The sequence below is a fragment of the Bubalus kerabau genome, chromosome X, assembly GCF_029407905.1.
Source record: "Bubalus kerabau isolate K-KA32 ecotype Philippines breed swamp buffalo chromosome X, PCC_UOA_SB_1v2, whole genome shotgun sequence".
Taxonomy (NCBI): Eukaryota; Metazoa; Chordata; class Mammalia; order Artiodactyla; family Bovidae; genus Bubalus; species Bubalus kerabau.
In genome coordinates this window covers 69,033,463-69,046,603 of record NC_073647.1, presented here as the reverse complement: position 1 = coordinate 69,046,603, position 13,141 = coordinate 69,033,463, and the positions used below count along the sequence as shown (strand labels likewise).

The following is a 13,141-nucleotide window of genomic DNA, read 5'->3' as shown; positions in this document are numbered from 1 at the left end:
GAACATTTTCAACTTGGTAAAGTATATCAACAAAACCCCACAGCTAACATCATACTTAATGGTGAAAGCCTAGGTGTTTTCCCCTTTGATCAGAATCTATACAAGTATGTCCCCTCTTTCAATTTCTTTTCATCTCTGTATTGGAAATTCTAGCTAGTGCAAAAAGAGAAGGAAAGGAAATTAAAAAGCACACAGATTGGGAAGGAAAAAATAAAACTATCTTTGTTAACAGGTGACATGTATGTCTTTGTAGAAAATTCCAATCTATCAACAAGAACATGAAACAATTACTGGAACTAAGGAGTACGTGAAAGTTGGAGGATATAAGATTTGTATTTGAAAAATCAATTGCTTTCCTGTATACCAAGAAATGAACCATTAAAATTGAAATAAAAAGCACAACACCCTTTATAATACCACCAAAAAATAGTGAAATACTAAGGTACAAATCTAACAAAATATGTGTAGGATCTATATGCAGAAAAATATAAAACCCTGGTGAAAAATTAAAGACATAAATAAATGCAGAGATATCCTCTGTTCATAGATTGGAAGACACAGTCCCCCAAAAAAATCCCCAGCAAACTATTATGTGGATATAGACACACTAATTCTAAGTTTATATGGGAAGAGAAAATATCCAGAATGCTCAACACAATACTGAAGAAGAACAAAGTTGAAAGACTGATGTTACCTAACTTTAAGACTAACTATAATCAAGTAATTTGATGCTGGTTGAAAACAAAAGAAATTGAGTAAAATAAAGACTCCAGAAATAAACTTTCACAAATATAGTGAACTGATCTTTGATAAGGGAGCAAAGGCAACTCAATGGAGAAAGGATAATCTTTTCAACAAATTTTGTTAGAACAACTGGATATCCACATGCAAAAAAAGAATCTAGACACAGATTTTACATTCTTCAAAAAATTAACTCAGACTAGATTATAGATTTAAATGTAAAACATAATATTATGAATCTTCTAGAAGAAAACAGAAAATTTAAGTGACATTGTGTTTGGTGATGTATTTATAGGTATAACACCAAAAGGATGATTTATGAAACAAAAAATTGATAAATCCTACTTTATTAAAATTATAAACTTTGCTATATGAAAGATGGTTTTAAGAGAATCAAAAGACAAGCCACAGACTGGAAGAAAATATTTGCAAAACACATGTCTCATAAAGTACTTATATCCAAAATACAACAAAGAACTCCTAACACTCACCAGTAGTAAAACAAACTACCCAATTTATAAATGAGCAAAGGAACAGACACCTCACCAGAGAAGTTATATACATGTCAAATAGGCATATGAAAAGAAGCTCATCATCATTTGTCACCCGGAAATTGCAAAATAGAATAATAATGAGGTGCCATTACACACCTATTAGAATGGCTAAAATTGACAATGCCAAATACTATTGAGGATGCTAAACAACAGGAACTTTTATTCATTGCTGTTATACAAAATGGCACAACCTCTTTGGAAGATAGTTTGGCAGTATCTTACCAAGTTAAACATGCTTTGCCATACAATCCAGTAATGAAGTTCCTAGTTATTTACTCAATTGATTTAAAAACTTTCATACAAAAACCAGCATGTGACTGTTAACAGCAGTTTTATTCATAATTACCAGAAACTGGAAGCAATCAAGGTGTCCTTCAGTAGATGAGTGGATACATTCATCTGTGCTACATCTATACAATGGGATATAATTCAGCAATAAAAAGAAATAATCTGCCAAGTCACAAAAAGACAGAGGGACTATAAATGCTTATTAATACGTGAGGAAGCTAGTTTGAAAAGACTACATATTGTATGATTTCAATTATATGACATTCTGAAAAACACAAGACTGTAGGAACAGTAAACAATGGTTGCCAGGACTTCAGGAGGAGTGGAGAAGAGAGGAATGGGTGAACACAGAGGATTTTTAGGGCAGTATAAATTTTCTGTATGATAGTATAATAGTGGATGTGAGGAATGCATTTGTCAAAATCCATGAAACTGTACAGCATAAAGAAGGACCCTTAATATAAATATTTTTTTAAAAATCATTTAGGAGATTGAGTAATCCCTGGAAAGAATGCAGACTGTGATGAGAATTTAACTATTACAGATATATAACACAACCTCAATGAAGGAATGGGAGAAAAGATGCTGAACATGCTGTAGTGCAAGAAAGTAAGCAGGTGCTCAAAATAATGTAAAAATATTGTTGGGGATATGTCAAAGGCACACAGGAGCCAACTGAGAGTTTCCAATAACTAAAGATAGAACAATTTGTACAACAAACTAAGTAAATTAATATTGGATTATAACCCAAAGTATAGAATATCTGTGAGTCAATACTGATAATAAAATCATTGAGTGAATCAATAAATGAGGGAGAGGAGACAAATATCACATGAAGAAGAATTGGAAGCAACCTGTCCATTGGCAGATGAATGAATAAGAAAGTTGTGGTATATATACGCAATGGAATATTACTGAGCTATTAAAAAGAATGCATTTTACTCAGTTCTAATAATGTAGATGAAACTGGAGCCTATTATACAAAGTGAAAGAAAAGCACCAATACAGTATATTAACATATATAGAATTTAGAAAGATGGTAATGATACCCCTATGTGCAAGAGAGCAAAAGAGACAGAGATATAAAGAACAGACTTTTGGACTCTATGGGAGAAGGCGAGGGTGAGATGATTTGAGAGACTAGCATTGAAACATGTATATTACCATATGTGAATCAGATCCAAGTTTGATCACCAAGTTGGATCACCAGTCCAAGTTTGATGCATGAAGCAGGGCATTCAAAGCCGATACACTGGGACAACCTGGAGGGATGGGATGGGGAGGGAGGTAGGAGGGAGGAGGAAGGCTCGGGATGGATGGACACATGTACACCAGTGGCTGATTCATGTCAATGTATGTCAAGAACCACCACAAAATTGTAATTACCCTCCAATTAAAATTAATTAATTAATTTAAAAAATAGTTTACTAGCAGATTCTCTGCCTCAAGGAAAGGAAGCATAACTCCCAACCACTTAATTTTGAGCTACTCTTAGTGACTTCTTTCCAAACAGTACAGTATGGAAATACAGGGAAAAAAAAATCATGTTACAGTGTAGAAACCTAACAAACACTGCCTCAGTCAGGCAATCAAAGCAAAGGTCAGTCATAAATCATGTTGATAGTATGTATGCTTGATATAATGTGATCAGAGTCGCTTCTTTTTCTCTATAATCTTCCTTCTAGTAATCCATAACCACAATATAACCATGAGAAAACAGCAGAAAAATTCTAGTAGTGGAACATCCTATAAAATATCTGACCAGTACTCCTCAAAAATGTCAAGATCATTAAAAACAAGAAAAGTTTGAGAAACTGCCATAGCAAAGAGGAGGCTAAAGACATAGGAAAACTAAATGTACTATGATATCCTGGATGGAGTCCTGGAACACAAAAAGGATGTTAGAGAAAAACTAAGGAAATCTAAATCTAAATGGACTTTATTGTTTTGTGTTTTTTGGTTTTTTTTTTTTTTTTTTGGAGTATAATTGCTTTACAATGTTGTGTTGGTTTCTGCTATACAACATGAATCAGCTGTAAGTACATATATATCCTATTCCTGTTGAGCTTCCCTCCTACCCCAAACCCCATCCCACCCTTCTAGGTCATCACAGAACACTGGCTGAGCTTCCTGTGTTATACAGCAGCTTCCCACTAGCTATCTGTTTTACACATGGTAGTGTATATAATGGCAACCCACTCCAGTACTCTTGCCTGGAAAATCCCATAGCTGGAGGAGCCTGGTAGGCTCCAGTCCATGAGGTCGCTAAAGTCGGACATGACTGAGCGACTGCACTTTCACTTTTCACTTTCATGCATTGGAGACTGAAATGGCAACCAACTCCAGTGTTCTTGCCTGGAGAATCCCAGGGACGGGGGAGCCTGGTGGACTGCCGTCTATGGGGTTGCACAGAGTCAGACACGACTGAGGCGACTTAACAGCAGCAGCAGCAGTGTATATATGTCAGTCCAACTCTCCCAATTCATCTTACCTTCTCCTTCCTCTGCTGTGTCCACATGTCCATTCTCTGCATCTGTATCTCTATTCCTGCCCTGCAAATAAGCTCATCTGTACCATCTTTCTAGATTCCATACATATACATTAATATACAATATTTATTTTTCTCTTTCTGACTTACTCTGTATCACAGCCTCTAGGTCCATCCACATCACTACAAATGACCCAGTTTCATTCCTTTTTATCGCTAAGTACCACATTTGTATCCATTTATCTGTCAATGGGCATTTAGGTTGCCTTCATGTCCTGGCTATTGTAAATAGCGCTGCAGTGAACACTGAGGGTACATGTGTCTTTTTGCATTGTAGTTTTCTTGGGGTATATGCCCAGTAGTGGGATTGCTGGATCATATGGCAGTTCTGTTTTCTGTTGTTTAGGGAACCTCCATACTGTTCTCCATAGTGTTGGTATCAATTTACATTCCTACCAACAGTGCAAGAGGGTTCCCTTTTCTCCACACCCTCACCAGCATTTATTGTTTGTAGATTTTTTTGATGATCATTCTGATCAGTGTGAGGTGATATATCACTGTAGTTTTGATTTGCATGTCTCTAATAATGAGTGATGTTGAGCATCAAACAACTAGCAGGATAGGAACCCATTATCAGACAGGCTGCCTAAAGTCATACTAAGCTCATAGACACCCTAAAGCACACCACCTGACATGGCACTGCCCATCAGAGGGACAAGATCCAACCTTCACCCACCAGAACAAAGGCACCAGTTCCCCACCACCACCAGAAAGCCTACCCAAACCACTGGACCAACCTCACCCACTTGGGGCAGACACCAGAAGCAAGAGGAACTATGACCCTGCAGTCTGTGGAAAGGAGACCCCAAACACAGTAAGTTAAACAAAATGAGGAGACAGAGAAATGTTGCAGACAAAGGAGCAAGGTAAAAATCCATAAGACCAAATAAATGAAGAGTAAATAGGCAATCTACCTGAAAAAGAATTTAGAATAATGATAGTAAAGGTGATCCAAAATATTGGAAATAGAATGGAGAAAATACAAGAAATATTTAACAAGGACCTAGAAGAATTAAAGAACAAACAATGATGAACAATACAATAACTGAAATTAAAAATACACTAGAAGGAATCAATAGCAGATAGAGGAAGATCAAATAAGTGAGCTGGAAGATAGAATGGTAGAAATAATTGCCAAGGAACAGAATAAAGAAAAAAGAATGAAAAGAATTGAAGGCAGTCTCAGAGACTTCTGGGACAACATTAAATGCAGCAACATTTGAATTATAGAGGTACCAGAAGAAGAAAGAGAAAGAGTCTGATAAAATATTTGGAGAGATTATAGTCAAAAACTCCCTAATATGAGAAAGGAAATAGTCAATCAAATCCAGGAAGCACAGAGAGTCCCAAACAGGACTTTAGTTAATAATAATACACTAATATTGATTGATTTATTTTAAGAAATGTACTGTAATAATGTAAGATGTTAATTATAAGAGAAACTGGGTGTGGGGTGTATGGGAATTCTTTGTACTATCCCCTCAATTTTTCTATAAATCTAAAACTTTTAAAAATAAAGTCTATTTTTTAAAAATTTAAACAGGTAGATGCAGAAGAACTCATACAGTATAACACCATTTATATAAAGTTAAAAAAATATAAAACAATAATTGCAGAGGAATACCAGGAAGAGTTTCATCCTCTATTATCACTTGAAGTTTCTGTTTTTCTCTTTCACAGAAATATTTATCTTGTTTTTGAGCCTAGTTTTGTCTTTGTGTGTATCTTTGTATGTATGAATATGTATGTATGTTGTAGATATATACATACATACATAACCATGTATATTGTATGTATGTATTCATGCATATATGTATATTTTTGGATCAGAGAAGATGCATCTATGCAAGAAGTGACCAAGCCATCTTGACCAGATGTCCTCTTGATTTTTTAAAAATGTTCATGTCAAAGGCAATAATCTTAGTATGGATCTTTCCTACTTGGTGAGAAACTTGCAATATGTTTCACATACCTCTTCCTTTCTATGGTTATTTAATTTAATGATGCTTTTATAATGAGTATTTCAGAGCCAAAACTAGATCACCTGAAATTACTTAAGTGAACCACAAGTCAGTTATTCTATGCCCTTGCCTTTAAGAGTATAGTTAAATGCTAAATATGTGAATATCCAGCTTGTAAAGGGTTTGAGACATAAAGAGTCTACTGCTTATTGCAGTGTTCAACATATTTACTCATACATTTCAGTGGATAAGTCATTTAAGCTGGCTCTGTTTTCTAGCTCTTTGCTTTTGCTACTCCTATCTGAATTTTTCTCAAGTTTTTTTAAGTTATAAAATAAGTAACTTATGCATCTCTTTCTCCTCCAGTGTAGTAAAATACATGTAACCTGAGATCTACCTTTAACAGTATTTCAAGTGTATATTACAGTATGTAAACTATAGGCATAATGTTTTACAGCATATCTCTAGAACTTTTTCATCTTGCATGACTAAACTTTATACCCACTGAACAGAAACTCCCCATTACCTCATCCTCTCAAGTTCTGGCAACTACTATTCTATTTTCTGTTTCAGTGAGTTTAACTACAATAGATACCATATAAAGTAAAATTATGCAGTACTTTTTCTTCTGTGACTAGCTTATTTCAGCATAGTGCCCTCAAAGCTCATCTACGTCATAGCATATTACAAGATTTCCTTTCTTTTTTCTAGCCAAATCATATTCCATTGTATGTATATGCCACATTTGATGTTGTTGTTGTTTTAATTCATTCATCTGTGATGGACATTTAGGTTGCTTCCACCTCTTGGCTATTGTGAACAGTGCTGCAATAAACACGTGAGTTCAGATTTTCAAAATTCTGATTGTAATTATTTTGGATAAATAACTGGAAGTGGGATTCTTAAATCATATGGTAGTTCTATTTTTAATTATTTGAGGAACCTCCATACTGTTCTGTATAGCAGCTGCACCATTTTCCATTCCTACCAAAAGTGCACAAAGATTCAATTTCTCTACATCCTCATCAACACTTATTTTATGTGTGTGTTCTTTGAAGAAATGCCTATTTATGTCATTTCCCCATTTTTTCAGGTTATTTGTCTTTTTGCTATGGAGTTTTTGTAGTTAATTATATATTTTCGATACTAACCTCTAATCAGATATATGGTTTCCAAATATTTTCTCCCATTCCGTAGGTTGCCTTTTCACTTTAGATTGTTTTCCTTTGCTGTGCAGAAGTGTTTTAGTGATATAGTCCCACTTTACCTTTGCTTTTGTTACCTGTGCTTCTGCTGTAATATCTAAGAAATCATTGCCAAGGCTAGTATCATGAGGTTTTCCCCCTATGCGATCTTCTAGAAGTTTTAGAGTTTCAGGCCTTATGTTTAAATCTTTAATCTAATTTGAGCTGATTTTTGTGGATGATATAAATGAGGCCAGTTTTATACTTTTGCATGTGGATATCAACTTTTCCCAACACTATTGGTCAAAGGGACTATCCTTTCCCCATTGTGTATTCTTGCCCCACCCCCCTGCCATTAATCAGTTGACTGTATATGTGTGAATTTATTTCTGGGCTTTATATTCTCTTCTATTAGTCTACATGTCTATCTTTATGCCAGTATCATACTGTTTTGATTACTGTAGATTTGTAACGTATTTTGAAATTAAGAAATGTGAGGCCTCCCCAGTTTTGTTCTTTCTTCTCAAGATTGCTTGGCTATTTAGGGTTCCCTTCTCACTCCTTATGAATCTTGGGGTTGTTTTTGTATTTCTACAAAAAATGTCATTGGGTTTTTTATAGGAATTACATTAAATCTGTAAACTAATTTGTATAGTATGTATATTTCAACAATTTATTCTTCCAGTCCGTGAACATGAGACATCTTTTCATTTATTTGTGTTGTCTTTAATCTCTTTGAGCAGTGTGTTGTGGTTTTCAGTATATAAGTCCTTCACTTCCTTGGTTAAGTTTTTTCTTTTTAATTGAAATATGTTTGACATAAAAAAGCTGTGCATATTTAATGTATGCATTTTGTTGGGTTTGAAGGTACATATACACAATCACCAATACAATGCCCTAAACTTAACCATCACCTCCAGAAATTTCCTCCCTCCAGTTTTTCTTTTGATAAGAACATTTAACATATGATCTATCCTTTTAACAAAATTTTAATTATCAAATACAGTATTGTTAACTATCTATGCTATGCTATATGATAGATCTATAGGATTTATTCATGTTGCATATGTAAAACTATATACCCTTTGATGAACACGTCCTCAGTTACCGCTCTTCCTAGCCCCTGGTAAGCATGGTTCTACTCTCTGCTTCTATGAGTTTGACTACTTTAGATTCCTGATATAAGTGGGATCATGTAGTATTTTTTCTTCTGTTTCTGGTTGATTTCACTTAGCAGGTCTTCCAAGTTCACCTACGTTGCAGCAAATGACAAGATTTTTTCATTTTTAAGGCTAGATAATATCCTTTTGTATTTATACACCATATTTCCTTTATCCCTTCATCTCTCAATGGACATTTAGATTGTTCCCATGTCTTTGCTTTTGTGAACAATGCTGTGGTGAATATGGGAATGCAGATTTTTCTTCCAGATTTTTATTCCAGTCCTTTTAGATATATAGCCAAAAGTGGGATTGCTGGATTATATGAGTTCTAGTTTAAATTTTTTAATGATCTTCCAACTGTTTTCCATTGTGGTTGTAACAGCTTAAACATTCCCACCAACAGTGCATAAGGGATAAAATTTCTCCACATCCTCACAGCACATCTTTTTTTTTTTTTTTTCTTTTGAGTTTCAGGAGTCCCTTATATATTTTGGGCTTCCCACGTGGTGCTATTGGTAAAGAACCCGCCTACAAATGCAGGAGAAAGAGACACGGATTAGATGTTAACCCTTTATTAGATATATGATTTGAAAATACTTTCTCCCATTTTGTAGGTCACCTTTTAACTTTACTGATTGTTTTCTTTGCTACAAATATGGGTTTGAGTTAATGACACTTGTCTGTGTTTGCTTTTGTTCGCTGTGCTTTTGATATCATATCTAAGAAATTATTGCCAAGGCCAATGGTCAAGAAGATTTTTCTGTTTGCTTCTAGGAGTTTTAGAGTGTCACATCTTATTTTTAAGTATTTAATATTTTGAGTTGGGTTTTGTGTATGGTATAAGAGAAGCATCTAATTTCATTTTTTGTCCTGGATATCCAGTTTTCCAAACACCATTTATTAAAGAGACTGTTTTTTCCCCATGTGTATTTTTGCCCTCCTTGTCTAAGATCAGCTTACCATAAATGTGTGGTTAATTTCTAGGCCCTCTATTCCAGTCCATTGGTCAATATGTACTTTTTTATGCCAGTACCTTACTGTTTTGATTACTGTAGTTTGAAATCAGGATATATAACACATACTTCTTTGTTCTTCTTCCTCAAGATTGCTTTGTCTATTCATGGTCTCTTGTGGTTCATATGAATTTTAGGATATTTTTTATTTCCATAAAAATCATCATTGGTATTTTGATAAGAATTGCATTGAATCTGTAGATTGCTTTGATTAGTATCACATTTTGACAGTATTAATATTTCCAGTCCTTGAGTATGGGATGTCTTTCCATTTATTTCTCTTTATTAATTTCTTTTTTATATTTTTTTTTACTAAAATATAGTTAATTTACAATGTTGTGTTAGTTTCTGGTGTACAGCAAAGTGATTCAGTTTTATATATATATAAAACAACTTTTATATTTATATTATATATATATATATAATTTTTAGATTATTTTCCACTATAGTTTGTTGCAAGATATCAAATATAGTTTCCTGTGCTGTATAGTAGGGTCTTGTTGTTTATCTTTTTTATATATAGTAGTTTCTACCTGCTAATCCCAAACTCCTAGTTTATCCTTCTTCCCTGCCTTTCCTCTTTGATAACCATAAGTTTGTTTTCTATGTCTGTGAGTCTATTTCTGTTTTGTGATTTGTATCATATTTTAGATTCCACATGTAAGTGATATCATATGATATTTTTCTTTCTCTATCTGACCGACTTCACCTGCTATGACAATCTCTTGTTCCATCCATGTTGCCACAAATGGTATTATCTCATTTTTTATGGCTGAGTAGTATTCCATTCGGAGGAGCCTGTTAGGCTGCAATCCATGGGGTCGCTAAGAGTCGGACACGACTGAGCGACTTCACTTTCACTTTTCACTTTTATGCATTGGAGAAGGAAATGGCAACCCACTCCAGTGTTCTTGCCTGGAGAATCCCAGGGTTGGGGGAGCCTGATGGGCTGCCATCTATGGGGTCGTACAGAGTCGGACATGACTGAAGTGACTTAGCATAGCATAGTATTCCATTGTGTATATTAATATATACCACATCTTCTTCCCATTCATCTGTTGATGGATATTTAATTTGCTTCCATATCTTGGCTATTATATATTGTACTACTATGAGCATTGAGGTGCATGTATCTTTTTGAATTAGAGTTTTCTCCAGATATATGCCCAAGAGTGGGATTGCTGGATCATATGGCAACTCTACTTTTAGTTTTTTAAGGAACCTCTGTAATGTTCTTCATATACACCAATTTACATTCCCACCAACAGTGTAAGAGGATTTTCTTTTCTCTACATACTCCAGCATTTATTATTTGTAGACTTTTTGTCAAAGGTCATCCTAACCAGTGACATGATACCATATTGTAGTTTTGATTTGCATTTCTTTAATTAGCAGTGTTGAATATCTTTTCATGTGCTCATTGGCTATCCATATGTCTTCTTTGGTGAAGATCTTCTTTACTTAGATCTTCTGCCCATTTTTTGATTGGGTTTTTTGTTTTTTTGTTATTGAGTTTTATGAGCTGTATGTATATTTTTTAAATTAACCCTTCGTCGGTCACATCTTTTGCAAATATTTTCTCCCAGTATGTAGGTTGTCTTTTAGTTTTGTTTATGGTTTCCCTTGCTGTACAAAAGCTTATAAGTTTGATTAGGTTCCATTTGTTTATTTTTGTTTGTATTTCTATTGCCTTCGGAGACTGACCTAAGAAAACATTGGCACATTTTATGCCAGAGAATGTTTGCCTATATTCTCTTCTAGGAGTTTTATGGTGTCCTGTCTTATATGTAAATCTTAAAGCCATTTTGAGTTTTTTGTGTGTATGGTGTGAGGGGGTGTTCTAACTTTATTGATTTATATGTGGCTGTCCAACTTTCCCAGCACCACTTGCTGAAGAGACTGTCTTTTCTCCATTGTATAGCTTGCCTCCTTTATTGAAGATTAATTGACTGTAGGTGTGTGGGTTTATTTCTGGACTCTCTATTCTATTCTGTTGATCTATATGTATGTTTTTGTGCCAGTACCACTCTTTTGATTACTGTAGCTTTATAATTATCTGAAGTCTTGGAGAGTTATGCCTTCTGCTTTGTTCTTTATCTTCAGGATTATTTTGCCAATTCTGGGTCTTTTTTGGTTCATCATAAGTATTAGACTTATTTGTTCTAGTCTGTGAAAAACGTCATGGGTAATTTGATAAGGATGCATTAAACCTGTAGATTGCTTTGGGTATTATGGCCATTTTAACCATATTAATTTTTCCAATCCAAGAATATGGTGTATCTTCCCATTTCTTAAAATCATCTTCTTTTATCAGTGTTTACAGTTTTTAGCATATAAGTCTTTCACTTCCTTGGTCAAATTTTATTCCAAAGTATTTGATTTTTATGCAGTCTTAAAAGGATTTTTTTTCTATTTTCCCTTTCTGATATGTTTATTGTAAAGAAAGGAACAGGTTTCTGTAAGTTAATCTTGTATCCTGCTACTTTGCTGAATTTGCTTATCGGTTCTTATATCCTGCTAATTTGCTGAATTTGCTTAGGAGATTTTGTGTGGAGTCTTTCAGTTCAGTTCAGTTCAGTCACTCAGTTGTTTCCTACTCTTTGCAACCCCATGAACCACAGTACGCCAGGCCTCCCTGTCCATCACCAACTCCCAGAGTTCACCCAAACCCATGTCCATTGAGTCAGTGATGCCATCCAACCATCTCATCCTCTGTCGTTTTCAAATGAGTCAGCTCTTCTCATCAGGTGGCCTAAGTATTGGAGTTTCAGCTTCAACATCAGTCTTACCAATGAACACCCATGACTGATCTCCTTTAGGATGGACTAGTTGGATCTCATTGCAATCCAAGGGACTCTCAAGAGTCTTCTCCAACACCACAGTTCAAAAGCATCAATTCTTCAGCGCTCAGTTTTCTTTGTAGTCCAACTCTCACATCCATACATGACCACTGGAAAAACCATAGCCTTGACTAGACAGACCTTTGTTGGCAAAGTAATATCTCTGCTTTTTAATATGCTGTCTAGGTTGGTCATAACTTTCCTTCCAATGAGTAAGTTTCTTTCAATTTCATGACTGCAATCACCATCTGCAGTGATTTTTGAGCCCAGAAAAATAAAGTCAGCCACTGTTTCCACTGTTTCCCCATCTATTTGCCATGAAGTGATGGGACTGGATGCCATGATCTTAGTTTTCTGAATGTTGAGCTTTAAGGCAACTTTTTCACTCTCCTCTTTCACTTTCATCAAGAGGCTCTTTAGTTCTTCTTTACTGTCTGCTATAAGGGTGGAGTCTTTAGGGTTTTCTATATATAGTATAATGTCATCTGTATATAATGGCAAATTTACCTCTTCTGTTCCATTTTTGGATACCTTTTATTTCTTTTTCTTGTTTTATTGCTATGGCTAGAATACTATGTTGAATAGAAATGGTAATAGTGGGCATCATTGTCTTGCTCCAGATTTTAATAGGAAGGCTTTCAGCTTTTCACTATTGAGCAATGGCTGTGGGTTTGTCCTAAATAGCTTTTACAGTAAGTCCCCTACATGTGAACCTTCAAGTTGCAAACTCTCAAAGATGTGAAAGTGTGTATCATCAATGTCAGGTGGGAGTGAAATTGTAACTTGCCCTCCATCTCCTATTTCTGATGATCCTTCAGCTCTGCCATCTCCCAGCTCCTCTCCCTCCTC

General features: G+C 35.0%; 1 protein-coding gene across 5 annotated transcripts in view; it reads left to right on the top strand.

Annotated features, from left to right (window-relative positions):
- The window catches only part of RBM41 (RNA binding motif protein 41), a 73,116-nt gene that overhangs the window by 47,724 nt on the left and 12,251 nt on the right, over nucleotides 1-13,141 (top strand). The gene's annotated exons all lie outside the window — the stretch shown is intronic.